At 39.1% G+C, this 23,156-nt stretch overlaps 1 protein-coding gene across 2 annotated transcripts in view; it reads right to left on the bottom strand.

The window, feature by feature from the left end:
- The window catches only part of LOC136881096 (dentin sialophosphoprotein), a 96,523-nt gene extending 89,266 nt beyond the window's left edge, over positions 1–7,257 (bottom strand). The window contains exon 1 of one of the 2 annotated variants that reach the window (XM_067153718.2): positions 7,164–7,257. The gene's annotated coding sequence lies outside the window, so the exon portion shown is untranslated. Of the gene's footprint in view, positions 1–6,925; positions 7,026–7,163 lie in introns of those variants that run through there. The other variant, XM_067153719.2, reaches the window with a different exon arrangement.
- Between the last annotated feature and the right edge of the window lie 15,899 nt (positions 7,258–23,156).

Genomic DNA, 23,156 nt, shown 5'->3' with positions numbered 1-23,156 from the left:
TCTGTCTGGTGAATCGACATGTTGTGCTGCCATTCACGAACAGCATTCCGGGGGTGTTTTCCAACAGGATAATGCACGTCCCCATGCCGCTGTTGTAAGCAAACATGCTCTACAGTGTGTCAATATGTTACCTTGGCCTGCTCGATCCCCCGATCTGTCCCCACTTGAGCACGTATGGGACATCATTGGACGACAACTCCAGCGTCATCCACATCCGGCATTAAACGTCCCTGTATTGACCGACCAAGTGCAACAGGCATGGAACTCCATCTCACAAGCTGACATCCAGCATCTGTATGACACATTGCATGCACGTTTGCGTCTGCATTTAACAGTCAGGCCATTACACCGGTCATTAATGGACCAGCATAGCACATTTGCGATGGCTTTTCTTGCACGGATCCCCTGTAGTCCTGTACCTTTAATCAAGTAAATATGTTACCTCGACAAATACACTGCCAAAACTTCCGTATTCTACATTCCTTATTTCATGGTGTTTGGATATATTTTTTCCATCAATATAATTCATATACACACTACACACACTGAGAAGCGAGATCTCCGTGCTAATATCATCGGAGAGGAATGAGCATCCTACATTTTCCCCAATCTTAGAACCATCCATGAAGACACATCACGCAGCTGGATACTGGTGAACTAAGTCCTGGAAATACTTCCGATGAACAGAGGCGTCATTGTTCACCTTGGACCCATGGAACAGATCTAGCAGTACATCTGGCCGCAGAACTAGCCACGGAGGTACTTCGCTATGGAACTGCTTAAGACAAGCGTTGATAGCCACATCTAACTCGTAGCACAAGCTATCAATTCGAATCCTGTCTGGCCATGTGACATTCACATGTTATAAGTCTCATCTTTGGTCCGTATTGAAAATTTACAGTTCAAAACTAATAAAGGTGTCCTTTAATCCAGCTATTCAATACTTTAATTTCCACTTATAGTGGTTACATAAACAGACTATCAGTTAAATGGGACATGTTTCGCCCTCACTTTAGGGCATCTTCAGCGTAAAAACAATCTTCAAGAGTACACCTAATATTAAATATGGAAGCTAGAAGTTTAGCTAGTTACTAAAATCCGGGTCATAATTCTACATAATTCAACTGAAGCTTCATTTTCACCTTACGCTCACAAATTCATCAGCGGCCTTCAACATGTTGTACATATGACATTCATGTTTGTGCTTGTGTTCACGCCCTCATGTCGTTGGCATTATGTCATTATCACTTTGTTGTTCCATTAACAATTTTAATTGAACCATTTTAATCAGAATTTTAATGGAAGAAGTTTTAGTCTCTGACAAAATAGTTTTAGTTTAATCATTGACAGTGTTTCCATTAACATGTTTGTGTAATGTATCATTCTTCACATTTTATGTACCGACAGTGGGGTTCGAACCCACTATCTCCCGAATACTGGATACTGGCCCACTTAAGCGACTGGAGTTATCGAGTTATATTCTCTGTATTCAGTAATGTCTGGACAATTGAATTCTTTCCCTCTTCATAAAATCCCTAGAATGATCTGTGAACCACTGACTTCTCAAATTCATCAAGTTCCAATTTTCTTGGGATGTGATCATAGCTTCCACAAGTTTTCAAATTGTGTTCCATTCTTTCTGCCCTTCTCAGGCAATATTCTGGATAGTCCCCGCATTGTTATCCACAGCACTGCTGCCCCACAATCTAGTTTTGTTGAAAGGAAAAATTAAATCTCTCTTCTGCTTATAATATTTACAACAATTTGGGATGTTAAATACATTATTTTCCTGTTCTGGGAACTTATGATGTCCCTCAATATGTTTCTGAGGTGGTGTAGTTCACTAGACAATGAGTTACAACTCGGCCACCCAGTACTGTCAGTGTTAAGCAAATGGCATAAATTTACTACCTGGGGTGCAAAAGTCCCAGGTTTGGCCCACAGCATCCTAGTACCCCCGGCCTGCGACAACATTACCCACTATGACGGGGGATACAATGTGCTTGTTGCTACTAGAAATTCAACTGGGGCCTGTTTCCCAATACCGGGTAGGCTATGAAATAAACATTTACGAGCGAAGGTCCATCTAAAAAAATGTACCCTTCCTGGCTGAGCACTGGAACTTGCAGGCACACTTCTGGCACACGAAAATTAATTTATTTCCAGATTTCTGCCACAAACTCCACAATTCAATTGCTTAATTAACCTGCAAATAACAAAAAACTCCATACATTTCACATGTGTACTTAGGCCTAATAACTTAACATTGCGGATACTGCAGTTGCATCCGGTAAACTCCGTAACATTCAAATTTCGTAATTACATTATTTTCCTGGAAAGTGGCAGCTGTGAGCCACAGATGATGCAAGCACTATTGGAAAAACAGTAACAAAGTAATCTCCCACCAATAAGAACACAGAAAATGATCACATTTTGCAAGAGTGACAGTCTCTGCTTTGATTTTTCTATTTGTTAATATATGTTAAGGGTGGGTTGGTGGGTCCCTGGCGAGCATAAAGGGGGATTTCTCTCTGTTACTTAAGGTATTGTTTTGCATCACTTTTGCATGATTTCTCCTTCCTAAATATGCACCCCCGCCAGTAAAGCGCTACCAAAGAGGACTGTACCATGTCCAGAGGTGCTTTAGATCGCACACATTATTAAGATCTGCAACACTTCATGTTAATAATCAGCAGTGTAAATTAGCTGGCTGTGTTAGAGAGCCCAGTGGTTACATATGGAGCTGAGACCTGGGTATTAAATAAAACAGAAGAAAATAGGTTAATGACATGGGAAAGAAAGGTATTGAGAAAGATTTTTGGGCCAGTTAAAACTGAGCTGGGATGGTGTATTAGATCAATTCAGGACCTTAGAGACCTGTACCAAGAACAGGATATAGTATCTTTGATGAAGACAGCTAGAGTGTGTTGGCTAGGACATGTCCATCAAATGGAGACCAAGAGAACCTAAGAAAGTGCTGGAGGCTGATCTACGTACCATGGGAGTCTGGAGATGGAGGACCAAGGCAATCAACAGAAAGCTTTGGAAGAAGATTGTTGCGGAGACCAAGGTTCTACAAGGACCGTAGCATCAAGGAGTGAGTAAGTAAGTGACAGCAGCGGATTCAAACTGAGACTGTAATACACCAGTCACGTGGCCCCTCTCATGTACAGCTTGCAAGCGAGTCGGCACATCCTCCATCACCTACCCTCGGCAATGCTATGGCTCAGTAGAGAACCTCCCCTAGCCAGAACAATGGGGATACAAAAATGTTTCTACAGATTTTCAGCAGCAATGATCCATGAAACAGGTAGTACAGACTACCAACAACAACAACAACAGACCAAAATTCGAGACCGTTTCTAGAGTAAAGAAAAAAAAAAACTCTTTCCTTCAGACTATGCCTTTGCCACAGCTTGAATAAGCAGGTGACTAGGGATTTCTACACCCATGAAATGAATGCTCAGTTCTCAACATAAGTATGCCTTTCCCCTCAACACGATATCTCCCTATACTAGGTACGAATGGACAGTATTTTGTTAACATACAGACTGGAGACGACCCTCTCCACAGCCGAGTGCCTCGAATACAAAAGTAAGAAAATTGAATGGTTCATTTTCACACACAGACCCTCTGTGGTTCTTCTGAGGATTTTCTCATGCCTGTTCAACATTCACGAGATAGTACGTAATATAAAGCTGCAGGACCCCCAACCGCAATCCATGGGCGATTGTTATAGAGTGTAATACGAGATAATCTTAACTTTAAACACAGGGAATAGAAGAAGAGACCCTTGAAGGAATTCATAGGCAAAGAAAGGAATGAAAATGAAAGATTCCTAAATTGCAAACTAAGTGCCTGCAGGGTCGCCAGAGAACAAATGTAGAATAAATGAATTCAGGCAGGAAAGAGGAGAGCAAGGAGTAAGGCACATCGGTGGAAGCAACTCCTGATTGAGCTGCAAGGCCTCTGGCCACCGCTCCACACACCTTAATAAAGATCCATGGGAGAGGGGCAAAATTTACCCTTTCAGTTATTTTGAATAATTCGTTTCCATGAAGGGAAATGAGAAGCCCATAAAACTACAGCCAATATAGATTATTATCTAAAATGATCGGATGTGACTGCCAGACCGAGTCAATGGATTAGATTAAAATACGGATAGGCTACCATTCCGACATTTTCCTCTTCCATTAATAATATATCAAGTATGGATTTTAAAAAATAGCCCTAAACCGTTGGTTGTAAAATTCCTTCTTAATACACCAGCAAATTACACGCACAATATTGTAAGTTTTCAGAAAAATATGTATATAAATAGGATTACAGGAAAACATTTTAAAAAAGAACATACATTGCCAACCTCTTCCATTTGCTGCAGCTAACTCCCAACCACGTCTGAAATGGGATAAAAAGGGAAGATGCGAAGATTGAAGAATGGACCAGCGGCAATGAGTCATGCAGTGTCGAGTAAGAAATTCCCGTCGAGCGGAACCAGGGAGAGAACTTGAAGCACATAATATTCCAACAATGAAATTTTTATCAAGTGCAGACTCCATAATCAAAAAACAAAGTGGCAAAGCATCCACTTCTATTGCTACATGTACAGTTTTTATACGTCGAAATTTTAAGCATATTTCCACCTATTATTAGAATGTGCGAAAAGCGAGCAGTAAGCACCCGAAAGGCGGGCGAAGACCAGCTGGTCGTCAAAATTACTTCCAGATGGCGACAGCATCCAGCCTACAATCACCACACGCAATCTAACCCCTAACGGCCTCGGAAACTCGACATACTACCTTGAAATACAGGTCCACTGCATATTTTTGACAAGTAATGAATCTTAAACTCATAATATTCATTTTTGACAACCAACAGTCTCAAATGGACCACACAAATTAGAGCGCATGTATCTTCCAGGCCCCCATTGACAATCAGGAAAAAATGCAATCCGGAGTACGTATATCAACTTTACCGGTAAAATCAAGACGTGAGGCGAGAAGACAGGGGCACGGAAAATAACAAAAACATAAGAGGCTTACATGTCATGAAACCAGCAAACTATAAACAAACATGCAGGAGGAATTTTAAAGAAAACAACCCTTAACATTACATCGGGAACAAAAACGCAATTCTTTCACATGTGACAGAAAACACCTGGACATGCACTTCCTTACAGAATTTAATACTTTAAACTTGCGACTTACCTCCAAATTACTCACACAGAATTAGAACAAGAAGAGCACAGGGTACAAAATTCCTTCGGAAGGAAAATGGACTTTCGAGACTGTTTTCAACCAAGTTCCTAACTTTCGCGGTACAGCTCAAGTTTCAAACAAGGAACCTCTATACGAACGACAGTATAAACAAACACACAAGAGAATATTCCCGTCGCGTATTTTACCACAAAATCTTCGACAAAAAGTCACAGTCAATCACACACTATATTACACTACTGTTAAATCCAAACAAGATTCCGAAACTACCTTCCACCACAATAAATGCCGGCAAAGCTGTTATACCCCCTTCCAAATAAACTACTGAAGTCACGTGACAGTATTGACCATTCACGGCGAACTTTCAGTACCTGAGCAAAGACGCGCTTTTCGGCGACAATGCAGCCAACACAAGACTTCAATGTCAAAGCTATGAAAGAAAGAAACAAAACAATCGTAGTCATACCTGTCATACACATTTAACTATAGGTAATAGGTGTTACCTCCAGTTCAATGGTCCTACATAAAATCATTATACTGCAGACTTCGGAGGACAAATCTCAAGCAGAAACTTTCAATCCGAAAATCAACCAACTTTCGTTAAAAAACAAAAAATAAAAAAATGTACATATAGATTAACGATTTTAAATAACAGTACACTAGATATAGAACTGCAGGACCAACATACCTACCAATTATAGTATCGTAAATTATTTTCGATAAGTGATGATAAAATAAAGTTCTAAAATAGAATTTCAATCACGTTAAACGCGTTTCATTACGCCGTATTGGTACTACACATCCGCCATATTGCTAGAATACGTCAAGCGAAATATAGGTTAGGGTTGACTCCAAACCTAAACGATACTGATATATCAAATAAAATAGTTACTCAACCTGTTAGTGCAAAACCCTTACAACCTAAAATGTATCATAAAACTATGGAGCTCCCATAACCATGATAAGTAACAGAATGGGTCCCATACGAGTAAAACTCCTTTAAGTGCAGAATCCGGGTATGGTAACGATTTATCTCAAAATAATATGAGCACAGCTACTGTGATATTCACAGTAATCACTTGAAAATGATCTACATGTACTTCATGAACTAATATTGGCATTTTGGTGTCAAAGTGTATACGGCATAACAGGTCTACTTTAAGGTGTAATTTCTCGTCTTGAGAAGGAAACAGATAATCTACTTATAATCTTGAAGAGAACTGCGCCACCGAAACACACCGCAAGTTTCTTCAAATACGAACAACAACCGTAGTAAAACAAGGCCTTGGATAAATAAAAATAACAGATATTTTGAGGTTAATTGTAATGAAAAATGCATAAGGTCCTCGCCAGTATATACATAACTAAAATGCAGCACAGACTTTGTGTATCAGTTATTTTCTTGGAGAAAAATAAGCAACGATACACTGCTGCTGAAGAGTTGTTCAAACATTGAACACTGTAGTTAATGTCCCTTTACACCAGGAACGTTCATCTTTGGCCATGTTAAAAACAACAGAGGTTAGGAAAAATATTAATATTAACATACAACGATCTTAATCATAACCATCAAAACAAAATAACTCTAAACGCTACTTTTAAAAATAAGCAAGTCGCTATGTAGGTTCCCGGGTACTGGAAGTGAAATCATACGTACCTTTACGTACGTCAAGTGAATTATTGTACGTACACAGGGAAGAAATACTCACCGTATTACATTAACTAGCAATGTGCACTTGTAATCAAAACAATTCTTGGTACAATTTATCACTGAGCTTCGGATGCAAATAATAAGTACTAGATATTTACTTCTCTCCCTGGTCGTTCGGAATTTGTCACATGGCCACCAGAATAGTCCAGCAAAGCAGAAATTTCAGTGCGGCTTACTACAAACATTCAACATAATAAAGAATATATAATAACACCTTAAGTTTAGCTAATACGTACCAAGATATGCACATTAACAACATATACTAGCTATGGACGTCTCATATAATAGCAAGTTCGCTCCAAGCAGCTTATAGTGTTTTCTTCTTTCTCCCGTCAGAGAAATTGATTAGATAACTAGATAGCTGGGAGTAGTGACAGACATTAACAGCCATATTGGCACACCGGTAACTTTCGAACAGAGATAAATTAAATGTCAAAAGAGAATTATTTCCATCTGAATGATTCAATGTTATCAAAATGTTAATGTTTTATATACGCTGTAAAAGTTTCAACCTCCTGTTCAGTGATAAATTGAAGGAGAATATCAAACATATAACTGGATAATAAATGGCTGCAAGAAATTTGTGGTCATTACAAGCTTATTCGTCAAGGAATAATAAAGTAACATAGAAATGAAACTATGTGAGAAGTAGGGAATATTTTCATCCAAATTTCTTGCGTCTAGCTGTATAGATGTATATCAAGTAGGCCCACCAACGGTAACCGAATTCCATTCGAATTCGGAGAAATAAATGTTGGATACCGGTACATACAAAGTCGTTCAATCCCACTGTCGGCAGCCCTGAAGATGGTTTTTCGTAGTTTCCCATTTTCACACCAGGCAATTGCTGGGGCTTGGTTCCTTTCTACTTCTAAGCCTTATCTACCCCATCGTCACCATAAGACCTATCTGTGTAGGTGTGACGTTCAGCAAATTGTAAAAAATCGTTTTGAAAAAAAAAACACCCTTCGAAGTCTGCTACCCCTACACATAAAATTCAAACCATGCGACTAATTTTTCATTACTTTTATTTAACAAACACATTTAAACTCAAAGCAAAGCCACCTTCATACAGGCTATCAAGGCCCATGAAGGAGATTGGCCCGTTCCGCCTCTTCAGGGTGGGGAATGAAAACTTTTGATGAAGATGATGATGATGGAGGAGACTCTCTGACCAGAAAGTAGGCGTATCCTACTATGTGGCCCACCCCAACCCTTCAGGGAAGGGAATAAAGGCTTGGATGGGTGATGACGGTAGGGAAAGATCGGCGAATACAGAGTAGATTTCAGCCTACAAGTGGCCACGGCTGGTCCGTGGTCTGACAGATATGCATTCCAACCGAGCACAGAAACGGTATTTGAGAGACGGAAAAGGGCTGGTCACCACCGTGGGCTGTCCTGCAAAAGGTTTTTCATGGTTTTCCATTCTCCTGCACTAAGGCGAATGAAGGGACAGTTCCTAGTATAGGCAATGGCCCTCAACCCCCTCACCACCGTACATCATCTTCACTCTTCCAAATTTCCCCAGCCTGAGAGAGGTTGTTGCCCTGTAAGAGGCCCACTGTACCCCTTCAGGGTAACGAATGAGAACATTTGTAGTTAGATAGTTGGAGGAGTAGACGGTTAAGGCTTCCACTGCGATCTTCGTAACCTCAGCATTAAGTGGCATGGAATGGTTAGCTGTATGTTCAGCTGCCTTTGCTCCCAGATTTTATCCTGGTATTAATTTTTTGGTGTAGACCGAATAGATCTCAGTGTCAGAAAACCTTACTTCTTTCATTTTTGGACTTCCTGACGGGGATTCAAACCCACTTCCTTCCGGATGAACCGAGCCCCTATCTTTTAACTCACAGATAGCACCACCAAAGATTATGCAGTTACGGGGAAACCATAACAACTGATTGTAACGCCAAAATGAGGCGTACTAGGCAAGATAATGAGTGAGGTAGTGTGCCATTGCTTTCCTCACTGTGCCAGAAAGTGTAATTACAGCATGACTGACCCTATGAGCAACATCTTTCATAACAATCAGACACACTGGTCTTCCTGAGCACCACCCATACCCCAGCAGGTTCTATATTGTCACAGCCATGGACAAGACTTAGACTTCTGTGGAAGCTACATTTGGCTCTGGCCTGTAGCAGGAGACAGATGTAAAAGCACTGCATGCAACAAGAAATGGCAGTGTGTGAAACCCTGAATATATAGGTTAATATGATATTGTACATTAATACAATAATCAAGCCTAATACACCGTATAATATAAAGTATCCAGGCATGTATTCAGATTTGCTTTGAAAGGGGGCAGGAATTCTTTTGTCGACGAGTTGATATTTTATCAACATTTTGGAGCTTTGGAATATATATCTTTAAAGCACTATGAGGTGCTATCCAGTGAGTTTCTCTCATTGGTTGGTCAGCAGGCATGCCTCGCTTATCTGCCTCCCATTGACTCATAACTTCTCGTTATGCAGTGCAGTAACATCACAGGAATGCCTGCACTTTGTAGTTCAGCCTCCGTGCTTAGAATGTGTATGTAAGTGTTGATCTGTCGCTCCAACTGTTCTTGAGTTGTGAAATGTTACTTCGGGGTATAATTCTCATAATGCCTCCACATGTGTACACGGTAGAGAAAAAGGTATTTATGGATAATAATTATGTGAAAACAGAGTCTTGTAGGGAAGTCGTTAAGCGATTTGTAACACAATTTTCAGAGAGACCGTGCGTAAACTCGTAAACAAATTGAGAGGAACTGGATCTTTACTCGATAAGAAGTGAAGTGTTAAAAAACATGTACTTAATGAGCAAAAAGTAAATGAAATCGTAGAAAGATTAGAACGTACGCCTACAAAATTCCTAAGACTAGTTGGACAAGAAGCCGGGGTTTCGAAGAGCTCAGTACAGCGGGCTATGAAAATGTTAAAATTGAAACAATAAGGTACAAGCTTATTTTTCTTAATTTTAATTGTTATCTCACGTCATGCACAGATAAAGTGAGCGAAGTGCTGTCCTCATTGCTATGCCACGGAGCGAGGAGCGTGATGAGTTAAAGGGAGGCAAATAAGCTGGGTGTGCCTGCCGGCCAACCGATGAGAGAAACACACCAAAAATCACCTCTGAGTGAGCAATGCCGCACTACTGTATTATTATTATTATTATTATTATTATTATTATTATTATTATAAGCTGCCTCTGTGGATTAGTGGTAGAGTGTCGGCCTCCGGATCCCAAGATAGCGGGTTCAAAACCGGCAGAGGTAGTCAGATTTTTGAAGGGCGGAAAAAAGTCCATTCAACACTCCATGTCGTATGATGTCGGCATGTAAAAGATCTCTGGTGACACATTTGGTGTTTACCCGACAAAATTCATTAAAATCTCAGCCACAGATGCCCAAGAGAGATCCGGTTTACTCTGTCTGCCATCTAGTGGGCCTAGAGTAAAACGGAGCGTCGAAATTGACGAGCAGACAGCCAGATGGCGTCAAATTGAAATGTCTGCACATGGTAGCTGAGGCCATAAGATTATTATTATTATTATTATTATTATTATTATTATTATTATTATTATTATTATTATTATTATTATTATTATTATTATTATTATTATTATTACAAATAACTATTGTCCATTTGCTAAAACTATTTCCGAATTGCACATAAATATCATTAAGTCATCAGCCTGAAGGCTGGTTGGTTCATCAAATTGCATGACTGAAGGTTATGATACTATTGGGAAACCAATGGTAGTGCTGTAATGAGACATACTAGGTAAAATGAGCTGTGAGATAGTTTGCCTTTGCTTTCCCCACTGGGCCATAGAGTACTATTGCAACATGACTGATCCCATGAATCGACTTATCATCTTTCATAACATGCAGGCACACTACTTGTGTTCCAAAAGTCATTACTCCGCACTATCCAAATCTCAGCAGCTTCTGTACTGTCACAACCATAAATATTTTGAGGTTGATTTAATTTTATTTGATATACAATAGAACCCATTTATCCTAAATAAAGTGGGCGGAGCCACTTTGGTTGACGCGTTTTTTTCTGATGACACATAGTAAATATTTTTGGAAGTATAATGTCAAAATGAAATGCATAAACTCTGTTTAACTAAGGTGCATACTGTACATTAACATTAAAATGTTTACATAATGTCACTCATTGTATAAAATCAGTGATTTTCATCTGAATTTTCTTGGTGCAGTGCTGTTGCGCCACCATTTAATCAACAACACATCAGCTGGTGTAGTTTCATTGCTTTTTTCAACAAAGCACAAAACAATCTGAAATAATTAAACATTTTTTTGTTACTACTGAACTGAATACTGTATACAGTAATTTTATTACAGTACTGTAATTAAAGCATGCGGTACTGTATTTTAATAAAAATTCCAAATCAATCTTACCTCCAATGCATTAAATTCATCATCAGCTGTATCTCGATCTCAGAACTGCCTGAAAAGCCAACATCTAATTTTTGATCTGATTTTTGATATGCTCTATTGGTGGAAAAATATCTAATTCCCTCCATGGGAATTTAGAATTACCATTTGCTATTATCAAGGTCGGAGTCGTTTGCATGATCTTCATGACGAATACAACAACAACAACAACAACAACAACAATAACAATAATAATAATAATAATAATAATAATAATAATAATAATAATAATAATAATAATAATAATAATAATAATAATAATAATAATAATAATAATAATAATAATAATAATAATAATAATAATAATCTCAGCACATATAGCAAAAGAATTACTAATATCGACGGCTAAGAATGAGAGGGTAAAAATAAAATATTAAAATACAATTTTGCCAAAGCATTTCAGTTAAGCCAGGTTTCGGTTAAGCAAAGTTCGGTTAAGCAAGGTTCTACTGTACTTTTCTTTTACAACTGTTATCATACACCTTTCTGCTGTATACAGACATATTATAATGTTGTATGGTAAGAAATAGCTGTCCGCCTCTGTGGTGTAGTGGTTAGTGTGATTACCTACCGTCCCTAGAGGCCCAGGTTCGATTCCCGGCTCTGCCACGAAACTGGAAAAGTGGTATGAGGGCTGAAACGGGGTCCACTCAGCCTCTGGAGGTCAACTGAGTAGAGGAGGGTTCGATTCCCATCTCAGCCATCCTCAAAGTGGTTTTTCGTGGTTTCCCCACTTCTCCTTCAGGCAAATGCTGAGATTGTACCTAACATAAGGCCACAGCTGCTTCCTTCCCCCTTTCTTGTCTATGTAAATCTCCCCATCCCCCCCTCCCACAAGGCCCCTGTTCAGCATTGTAGGTGAGGCCATCTGGGGGAGGTACTGGTCCTCCATCGCAGTTGTATCCCCGGCCCAAAGACTCACGCTCCAGGACACTGGCCTTGAGGTGGTAGAGGTGGGATCCCTTGCTGAGTCTGAGGGAAAATCCAACACTAGAGGGTAAACAGATTAAGAAGAAGATAGTAAGAAATAGTTCTCTTCCTGAAATGTCAACCTGACCTTCATGTGGTGCATTCTGTTGTACTTATGAGGCTCTGGTGTCCGAATAAGGGATAAGGAGTCCCCCACTATCATGCCATCAAAAGGTGGTAGCGGTTAAGGTACTCTCTTGCCCTTGGGGTCAGAAAATTCCCCTAAATATGGATGAACAACGTGTGGTCAGTGGCATAGTAAGACCTCAATGGTGGACCAGGGGTACACACTGTCACAACCATGCCTGGAATGGCGGATAAAGGCTTCAGTCATCTTGCATCTGCTTGCCATTGAACATATTTCCTAGTCCATCATATAAGGAGTGTGCAGCAACATTTTCACTCTAAAAGAATTCACGCACAGCAGCCTTCCAACAAAACTAATTACTTCTTCCAAAAGTCTTACGGTGATCAAGAAGTTGTGACGGGGTTAGATGTCTGGAAGCCTCTAGCGATAACTTTGCACATAGGCAGTAGATGTGTGCTCATGTGTGATTAGCTCGTCGCAAACAAGGAACAATACTCAGTGCACTAGCAACGAGACCGCCGGGAATCGGCCCATGAAGACATGAGGAAACATCACACAACACATTTACTCTGCAAGGAGGTGTTTCACACAACTAAAGCCATATTCATTATGCAACCGACCACCTATTTGAAGATGTTCTCTCCTAGCCTTACTATCAAGAGCATAACAACCAGCTGATAAACCATTTTCAACACTAAGTTCATGCAGCTAATAAAATATATATATACTAATGTAACTAATTTCATGGAGCCCCATTTTACTGAGATTTTAACGTAGCACAATAAGAACAATTTAAACATTTGGGTACTAATTTTTAAGATAGTAAATTTACAAAAATCTGAGATGAGTGTTTTGTGGCAATCCCGACGGACTTAAGGTTCCCAATTCAACAGATAAAAATGTCGTGAAATGAAACAGGCATTTTTTTAGATTTTAAGATTGTAATATATGACAAACTCAGAAAGTGGTTTCTAATTATTGTGAATGTACTATTTTAATTGTTAGTGTAAGCAACTGAGGATGATCCATGGATCAAACCTAGTATTGCAATTGTAGATGTAAATAAATACTGTAAATTTTACAACGTGTATAGTATTGATTAGGCAGGAATGTCAGAAAACTCTGTAATTGTGAGATGTGTGCTCAGTCATCTTGCTGTAGGGCAATTCAGTTGCTGCAGATACAACTGAGCAGTCCTATTTAGGGTCTACTCTGCTTGCCTCACATGGGGAAGGGGCTAGAAAACATACCCTAAACATAGTCAGACACTAATATTACAAATGGAATAGCCACATCCGATATTATCGCCTTTATGGAGTCGAGCAAATCATGTTCGGCTCGCCAGTTGCAGGTCTTTCGATTTGACTCCCGTAGGCGACCTGCGCATCGTGATGAGGATGAAATAATGATGAAGATGACACATACACCCAGCACCCATACCAGTGGAAAGAACCAATGATGGTTAAAATTCCTGACCCTGCCGGGAATCGAACCCCGAGCCCCTGTGACCAAAGGCCAGCATGCTAACCTTTAGCCATGAAGCCAGACTCGCCTCGATATTAACGTGTTAATAAGATCTTCCTTTGTAAATTTTATGGAAAAATCTGGTAGAGTCCATTGTTTCTAAACGCCCTGTAGATTGGATGATATAGATGTTGATTCCAATAGGGAATATGAAATTTTGTCACGAATGAGTAAATTTATATTCGTACTGTAGATTGGATTTGGCACAGTCACATTGCATCTGTGATTTTGAAAATGTGATATACAGGGTGATTCTAAAATACTTCTACAAACTTTGAGGATGGCTTCCTTACACCAAAACAAGAAATAAATTCATATATACATACTGTATGTCTCAAAATCCTTCATTTTTGATTTATGAAAGTTCAAAATGGTACTAATGATAGAATATTTTAAAGTGACACATTAATCTGTTTTTGACATTGACACTGTCAGCTTGTTAGGAAGTGTTCAACTCATAAACTCATATAAAATGCTCAAAATGTCCTCCTCTTACATCTAGACACACATGCACTAATTGAATCATGGACTGTCGTACATCTTCAAGTACTCCCTGATGGTGTTGAATGGTTTTGATCGTTTCCATGACATATCGAAGAAGAGTTTCTTCATCTGGGTTGTCTGCTGCAAAAACCAATTGTTTAAGGTGCTCCAGAGATAAAATTTCAAAGGCCGGAGGTTGGCGGAATGTGCAGGGCATGGAAGTGGTCATCCTCTACTTATCCGTCTGTCATGGTAGATACCAGCCAGTGCACCTTGTACAATGGAACTAAAATGTGCTGGAGCCCCATCATACATAAACCACATGTTTCTTCTTATTTGCAGGGGCACATCTTCTAGTAAATCTGGGAGAGCGTTCTGAATAAAGTCCCTGTAGACATCACCTGTAAGATGTGCTGGGAGAACGTATATACTTACCAGACCATCACCTACAATTCTAGCCCACATATTAATCCTAAACTAATGCTGATGTCTAGCCCGAACTGTAGCACGAGGCTTAAAAACTGTGCATATATGTTGTTTGAAGAAATATATTATTCCATCTCTTCCAAACATTGCCTCATCTGTAAACAAAACTAAAGAGACAAACAATGGATTGGCAGTTTGTCCAAGAAACCATTGACGAAAGTTCTACCGGTGTGGGTGTCGGCAGGTGAAAGGCCCTGCACACATTGAAAGTGATACAGATGCCTTAGATGCTTGTAAAGTATCCTCCATGATGTCCCGTTAATTTGAGATGCATCATACGCCAGAGCCCCGTTGCTTTCTGCTGATACCTGATCTTCTTTGACAGACTGGAGAACATGTTCTTCCCGGCCAGGCGTATGATCAACTCTTGGTCTTCCTTGATGAATAGTCTGTGGTGCTACAGATCCTGTCTCAGCAACACGACAATAAACAGCAGCAACGGTTGGATGACTCGGTTGTCTTCGGTCTGGAAATGTCTTCGGATACAGTCGTGCAGCCTCGCATCCATGGCCTGCTCACGAAATTAATATCCTGCCTTGGTTGAATGGAACACTTTCACTGTAACATGTACACGCATGTTCATAAAAACCAGAAATCACGGCGCACCACCACCAACTGGTAAAATATGCCTGCGGCTCTTGTTGTTGCTATAAACCAAAAGTAATGGATCAGTGTGACTTGAGCAGACGTGCAGGATGCCTGGCAGATGTATGAGAGAACCGTACTGTCAAATGAGTGAGTTTGAAAGAGGGCACATTATTGGCATAAGAGAACATGATGCATCCATCCGGAAAATTGCTGCCCATTTGGGACGAAGTGTGTCGGCAGTGCAATGGGTGAGTTCAGAATGGTTCACAAAAGGCAGTAGAACATGACGAGATGGGTCTTGATAAAGATGTTGATTCCCAAAGGGAACCTGAAATATTTGTTCCGAATGAGTAAATTTATAAAACCAATATAGTTGGTCCGTTATTGGACATAAATTTTCCAGCTAACTCATTCCTGGTTGCCAGTGTTTCTCCCCAGTGTGCTAAATTGGGCTCATCAGTTGGTAAATAGCACACCCACCAAGACGCATGGCTAGTGCATTGTCTTGTCGCACCACCCAGACCACCCCTCGAGAAGATTGACACCTCATCCGAATGGCATTACAGAACAGATCTGTATCTTCCTTGCCTCTGGCATAACAGTGAAACAGTGTAACACATCGTATACTACCAGGAGTGACAGTCCATCGCGGTTTGGGTTACCGGTGCATCGTCCACTTCTCTGCCTACCTTTGACTAATGCTAAGACTGCAATGGTGTATGAAACAATGTCACTGGAGACAGGAACGGCAGCAGATAGTATTTTTGGACTAATCCAGGTTCTGTTTGTTTGAAAATGGTGGCTGCATTTTGGTATGCCGCAGACAGAGGGAGAGGCATCACATTGACTGCATTCGCAAAAGACATACAGTGCAAACTCAAGGCCTATTGGGTACAAACACAAATCACAATAGGTGCGTGTCCAGTGCACTGTGACCAGTTTGACCTATGTGAATGACATCCTGCAACCTGTAGCCATACCCTTTCTGTACGATACTCCAGATGCCATATTTCAGCAGGACAATGCGCGACCACATGTTGCTGCACGAACATGTGCCTTCATGTTGTCACAGGATGTCAGAATGTTGCCCTGGCCCAGCCGAACACCGGACTTGTCACCAATCAAAAATATATGGTGAAATGACGGGTGCGGCACTGTGACACAGTGCCAACCACCAAAGATGAACTGTGGAACCAGGTGAATGCAGCATGGATGGCTATATCCCAGGACACCATTTGCGCCTTATATGCGTTGATGCCATCACGCATGGAACAAGTTATTAGTGCCCATGGAAGATCCAGTGCCTACCAGGCAACAGGACACATGCTTAACCTAGGTGACTGAAATGTTAATTGTTTCTGCAGAACATACTAATGAACATGCCCTGTGAATATGAACTTTCTATCTCTAGTCTTTCAAGGTGTTCTGCTTTTTATGAACATGAGTGTAGGTATACTTTTAGTAAACTCGCTACCTGTACACAAATGAAAAATATAAACAAGTCGCCATCTTCATAAGATACAATAAATCAAGGCCTTCTATGAATGAGTGCATAGATAAATGAAATTGTTAGGTTGGACCTGGAAAGCTGTTGAATGTAAATGTAAACTTTCATTAATAAAATAATATAAATAAATTAATAATGCATAAACGAAATGAAGGATTTAGGGACATATGTTTATAGGAACTTCTTTCCTTGTTTTGGTTAAAGGAACCTGTTCCCAAGGTTTGCAAATGTATTTTAAAATCACTCTGTGTTCCACAATTATGTTTAGGGTAATGAATTTCACTTTTAACTCTTGACCCTACATTTTTTATAATTTTTGTTCCTTAATATGTAATTGTTCCTTTAATCCTTTTTGTTACAGATTGAGGGTTTCTGAAGCATATGCAGTAGTGCCTAAATGTTGAATCTTACTGCTCTATTGCAACGTTGTATTGTTAGTTGGAAAGGACTTTCCATCTTCTGAATTCTTGATATTATGGATTTCTTTTCATTATCATTCCCTGTGTATTTCATTTCCTTCACTCAGATGATTCTATTAATTTCCAACAGCACATTTTTGATGTCAGCCATAAATTGATTTTCTCATATGGAGTCCAATTTTTGCTGCTTGTTCTTTTCCTTTGAATCTTTGGTCCTAAATGGTGAGATGGTGCACCTGCTTTTCACAATTCTCTGACCACTTTTTCACGATCACAATTGAAAAATAATGGAGCAAGTCCATCCGCTTGTCGGACTCTGTGTTTATTTGAAATTTGTGACTAAATTCACCAATAAAGCTATTGTTTCAGTTAGTGTATCCTTGATAAAACTTCTTGTTTTTTGATCAAGTCCAAATTCTGTTAAGACGTTGAGAAGTGATATGTGGTCTATGACGTCATATGCCTTTTTGAAATCAAATGTGATAATGTAATTTTTGTTGACTGTGTTATGGAATTAAGGTAATAAGTTTTTCCAAGTTCATAATTTTGCTCTATACATGACCTTCCTTTTCATAATCCAGCTTGGTATTCATCAAGTTCTTGGTCCAGTTGATGCTCAGCATAGTTCAGCATGATTTTTGAAAGAATTTCATAAGTGATCTGCAGGAGAGAGATTTCCCAATACAGTAATTGTTTGGATCAGTCTTGTTTCCTCTTTATGTTTATTGGGTTTATGATTTTTGTTTTCCAAAGTTTAACAAATTTTCTGAATGATTTCTAATATTTTGAAGCTCTTGGAGTGGAGTTGATTTTTGCTGCAAGACCAATTATGCCAGGATTATTGTCAGTGTTTTTCACATTCATCTGTCAGTGACGCTATTTTTTTCTGCCTTTTTGTAGAAGTCCTGCTTGTATATGTGACCAGGTTTGTGGATCTAATTTTTCTGTTACTTTCCTAAAATTGTCATTATCTTTAATGTTGTCTACATAATATTTTTGTTACAGAGTCCAATTGGTAAAATTTCTTTTCTGGAATCATGTCGAGAGAGAATTTTGTAGAATAATGATCAGAGTCTAGGTCCAGTACTTTGAGTTTCATGATTTCTCTTGTATTTAACCCTGGAGTGGTCGCATGGATTTTGTCAATATTAATGGTCGCACCAGGTCTCTCAAACTCATTTTTTCTCAGTGTTTTACTATTAGATTTTTATACTTTATTTCCAATTACAGTATCATAGGACATTGTTTAGTTTATTTTAATGCAGTTTACATTGCTACAATATTTAACTATCCTGTTTCTTAACCAAAAAGTGTATTTTTATAATTACACTGAAAAATTGATGGTTTTCTGTTAACTTGTGAAAGGTAAAATATGGTAAGAGTAGAATGTAATTAAATTTTTTTCTCACTTTCTCATGCATTTACATGCACAAAGCAACACTTTCATCTATTTTCTACACAGTCTTAATAAAACATATTTTTGAGAATTTTACACTTGAACTATTGGTACAAAAATATGGATTTTTTTAGATATGTGTGAATTATGTGTCATAATTCATAAAATAAAAAAAAATAGTTTTAGAAACACATCCAAGTACAGGGAAACATCACTTTAATCAATTTCTATGCATATTCTGCAGCCTAGTTGTCCACGTTCTCCGCAAATGAAATTTTGCACGTGGGACAGATGAAGGATGTCTTCCTGTCTTTGTTTGTTGTGCAGAAATGACATCTCTTTCTTTTACTGGGAACTTCTGTGGCAGGTGCTTGCACAGGGTAGTTATGCCCAGAATTAGCTTCATCCATTGTTACACAGAAGAAAAATGTATTAAACTAACAATGCAAAGTTTGACAACAAAGACTAACGTTAACAGTCGCACCAGGACTGTGAGAACCTGAACAGCCGGTACGCTCAAGGTTTCCAAGACAACTGAGAGCGGGCTACTGTGTTTTGTTGAAGGTCGGGAGCCAAGAAGCTACCAGGGAGGTGGAAGCGTTTGGTGCATTCCAACAACAGGAACACCAATAAGTATGTCCGCCCGGGTCTCGTAGACCCTTCGCGACCACTCCAGGGTTAAGCAGGAGATCAGGGCGTGATCCAGTTGAAATTTATCTAATAATGGATTAGGTGAGACCCAAGTCTTAATTTTGGAGGGATCTTTCTTAAAGAAAGTTAATTTGAAGAATAAATCACGTGCATAACACAAAGCGGGGCATGCTATTCTTATTAGTTTGATAGAGATTTTTCAATCAAGAGATTGATAGAGATTTCAATCACTACTGATCTGCATTTAGGGCAGTCACCCAGAAGGCAGATTTCCTATCTATTGTTTCCCTAGCCTTTTCTTAAATGATTGCAAAGAAATTGGAAATTTATTGAACATCTCCCTTGGTAAGTTATTCCAATCCCTAACTCCCCTTCCTATAAACGAATATTTGCCCCAATTTGTCCTCTTGAATTCCAACTTTATCTTCATATTGTGATCTTTCCTACTTTTAAAGACACCATCCAAACTTATTCGTCTACTGATGTCTTCCCACGCCATCTCTCCACTGATAGCTCGGAACATACCACTTAGTTAAGCAGCTCGTCTTCTTTCTCCCAAGTCTTCCCAGCCCAAACTTTGCAACATTTTTGTAACGCTATTCTTTTGTTGGAAATCGCCCAGAGCAAATCGAGCTGCTATTCTTTGGATATTTTCCAGTTCCTGAATCAAGTAATCCTGGTAAGGGTCCCATACACAGGAACAATACTCTAGTTGGGGTCTCACCAGAGACAAATATGCTCTCTCCTTTACATCCTTACTACAACCCCTAAATACTCTCATAACCATGTGCAGAGATCTGTACCCTTTATTTACAATTCCATTTATGTGATTACCCCAATGAAGGTCTTTCCTTATATTAATACCTATGTATTTACAATGATCCCCAAAAGGAACTTTCACCCCATCAATGCAGTAATTAAAACTGAGAGGACTTTTCCTATTTGTGAAACTCACAACCTGACTTTTATCCCCGTTTATCATCATACCATTGCCTACTGTACATCTCACAACATTATCGAGGTAATTTTGCAGTTGCTCACAATCTTGTAGCTTATTTATTACTGTGTACAGAATAACATCATCTGTGAAAAGCCTTATCTCTGATTCAACTTCTTTACACATATCATTGATATATATATATATATATATATATATATATATAAGAAAACATAAAGGTCCAATAATACTGCCTTGAGGAATTCCCCTCTTAATTTTTACAGGGACAGATAAAGCTTCACCTACTCTAATTCTCTGAGTTCTATTTTCTAGAAACAGAGCAACCCATTCAGTCACTCTTTTGTCAAGTCCAATTTCACTCATTTTTGCCAGTAGTTTCCCATGATCTACCCTGTCAAATGCCTTAGACAGGTCAATCGCGATACAGTCCATTTGACCTCCTGAATCCAGAATATCTACTATATCTTGCTGGAATCCTACAAGGTGGGCTTCAGTGGAATAACCTTTCCTAAACCCAAATTGCCTTCTATCAAACCAGTTATTCACTTTGCAAATGTGTCTAATATAATCAGAAAGAATGCTTTCCCAAAGCTTGCATACAATGCATGTCAAACTGACTGGCCTGTATTTTTCAGCTTTATGTCTATCACCCTTTCCTTTATATACAGGGGCTACTATTGCAACTCTACATTCATTTGGTAAAGTTCCTTCATGCAAACAATAATCAAATAAGTACTTCAGATATGGTACTATATCCTAACCCATTGTGTTTAGTATATCCCCCGAAACCTTATCAATCCCAGCTGCTTTTCTAGTTTTCAACTTTTGTATCTTACTGTATCTTACTGTTTGTGTGTGGTCAGATCATTTACTTACACAGTATCTGTATTTCCTTTCCTTACCAATTTGGGCATTGAAGTTACCCAAAAGTACTTTGGCATGATGTTTTGAAATGTTTTGTAAAATGTCTAATTGATTCCAGAATTGTTGTGCTTTGTGAGCTTCCTCTTAGTTGGTGCATGTCCATTGACTAGAGTATAAATTTTTATTTCCTGATTTCATTTACATGGTGTAAAGGTGTCCTGAGTATGGTTTAAACTTACAACTGAGTCAAGTCTGTATGACTTCATTTTTAATGATAAAATAATAACCTCCATAATGTGTCTGTGTGGCAGGCCACTGCCTAAATTCATAGAATTTAATACACACAAGATATGAGGAAAATAAAGGGATGGAAGTTAAAAGAGAAAGAAATAAGGGAAAGTTTCAAGAGCATCTGAAGAAAGAAATTCCCAAAGATGACTTGAACAGTGTCAAAGGGTAATGGACATGTTTCAGAAATGAATTTGTAAAGTGTGCAGTAAACACCTGAGCAAGACTACCAGGGAGGAAAAAGGAAAAGGAGACTCCTTGGTGGAACAGCAAGGTAAAGGAAGCAGTTAAAGAGAAACAAATGGCTTGGAGAAAGTGGATAGGCAGTAATAGTACAGAGAATTGGCAGAAATATAAAGAACAAAGAAGCCAAAAATGCATGTAAGAAAATAGTACAAGAAGAGAAATGGAATAGCTGGGAAAGTTTAACAGAAACTTTACAGGAGGATATAAAGGGAAGTAAATAGGTTTTATCTGATGAAGAATAGTTTATGAAATAGGGAAGATACAAGATTTGCAAAAACTGAAACAGGGTAGATATTGATGCAGTGAGAAGACGTACTAAAAAGATGGAAAGAATACTTGTCAGAATTGCTAAATATTAAATACAGTGAACTGCTAAATGAGAAGGAACAAAAAGAAACAACGGGGAAAGAATAAGATTGAGAAAAGGAGATATCGATGTTAGAAATAGCCATACAAAAGATGAAGAGCGGTAAAGCAGCAGGAGGATGAGGTAACTACGGAAATGATAAAAGCAGCAGGACCAGGGGCTACAGTGGCTGTATAGATTATTTAGAATAATCTGGAGGAGGAAAGAGATCCCAGAAGAGTGGGGAAAGGGTTCAATTATCCTGATATTTAAAAAAGGAATGCAATAAATACAGAGAAATCACCCTTATTGCCCATGTAGTTAAGATCAGTAGCGGCGATTGGGAATTAAAAGTGGGGGGGAATGAAAAATACAGACAACGGAAGGTATCAAGGGCAGAGGGGTATAGTTGTAGGGAGTTAGAATTCTTTAAAAAAAAAATAGCAACAAAATAGCTCTTACATGCATCTACATCCATCTGAAGTAATTTATCCAGAAAAGTTAAGGTTGATAGGTGATTTTACCCAACTTAACTGCGGTAATAGTAGTTTCTTGAGATTTTTATTTAACTCGAGGCCTGTTCAATAAAACTTTCACCAAAGAAACAATTACACATGTATTATAATTAAATAGAAATCTTTCTTTCTTTCTTAATCCGTTTACCCTCCAGGGTTGGTTTTTCCCACGGACTTAGCGAGGGATCCCACCTGTACCGCCTCAAGGGCAGTGTCCTGGAACGTGAGACTTTGGGTCAGGGTATACAACTGGGGAGAAGGGGCCGATGACCTTCGATGTTAGGCCCCTTAAAACAACAAACATCATCATCAAGTAACTGGGGAGAAGGACCAGTACCTCCCACAGGCGTCCTCACTTGCTATGCTGAAGAAGACCCGTGTGGGAGATGGGAAGATCAGAAGGGATAGACAAGGAAGAGGGAAGGAAGTGGCGTAGCCTTAAGTCAGGTACCAT

The sequence above is a fragment of the Anabrus simplex genome, chromosome 9 (genome assembly GCF_040414725.1).
Source record: "Anabrus simplex isolate iqAnaSimp1 chromosome 9, ASM4041472v1, whole genome shotgun sequence".
NCBI classification, from domain to species: Eukaryota; Metazoa; Arthropoda; class Insecta; order Orthoptera; family Tettigoniidae; genus Anabrus; species Anabrus simplex.
This window is presented reverse-complemented; position numbering and strand designations above follow the sequence as displayed.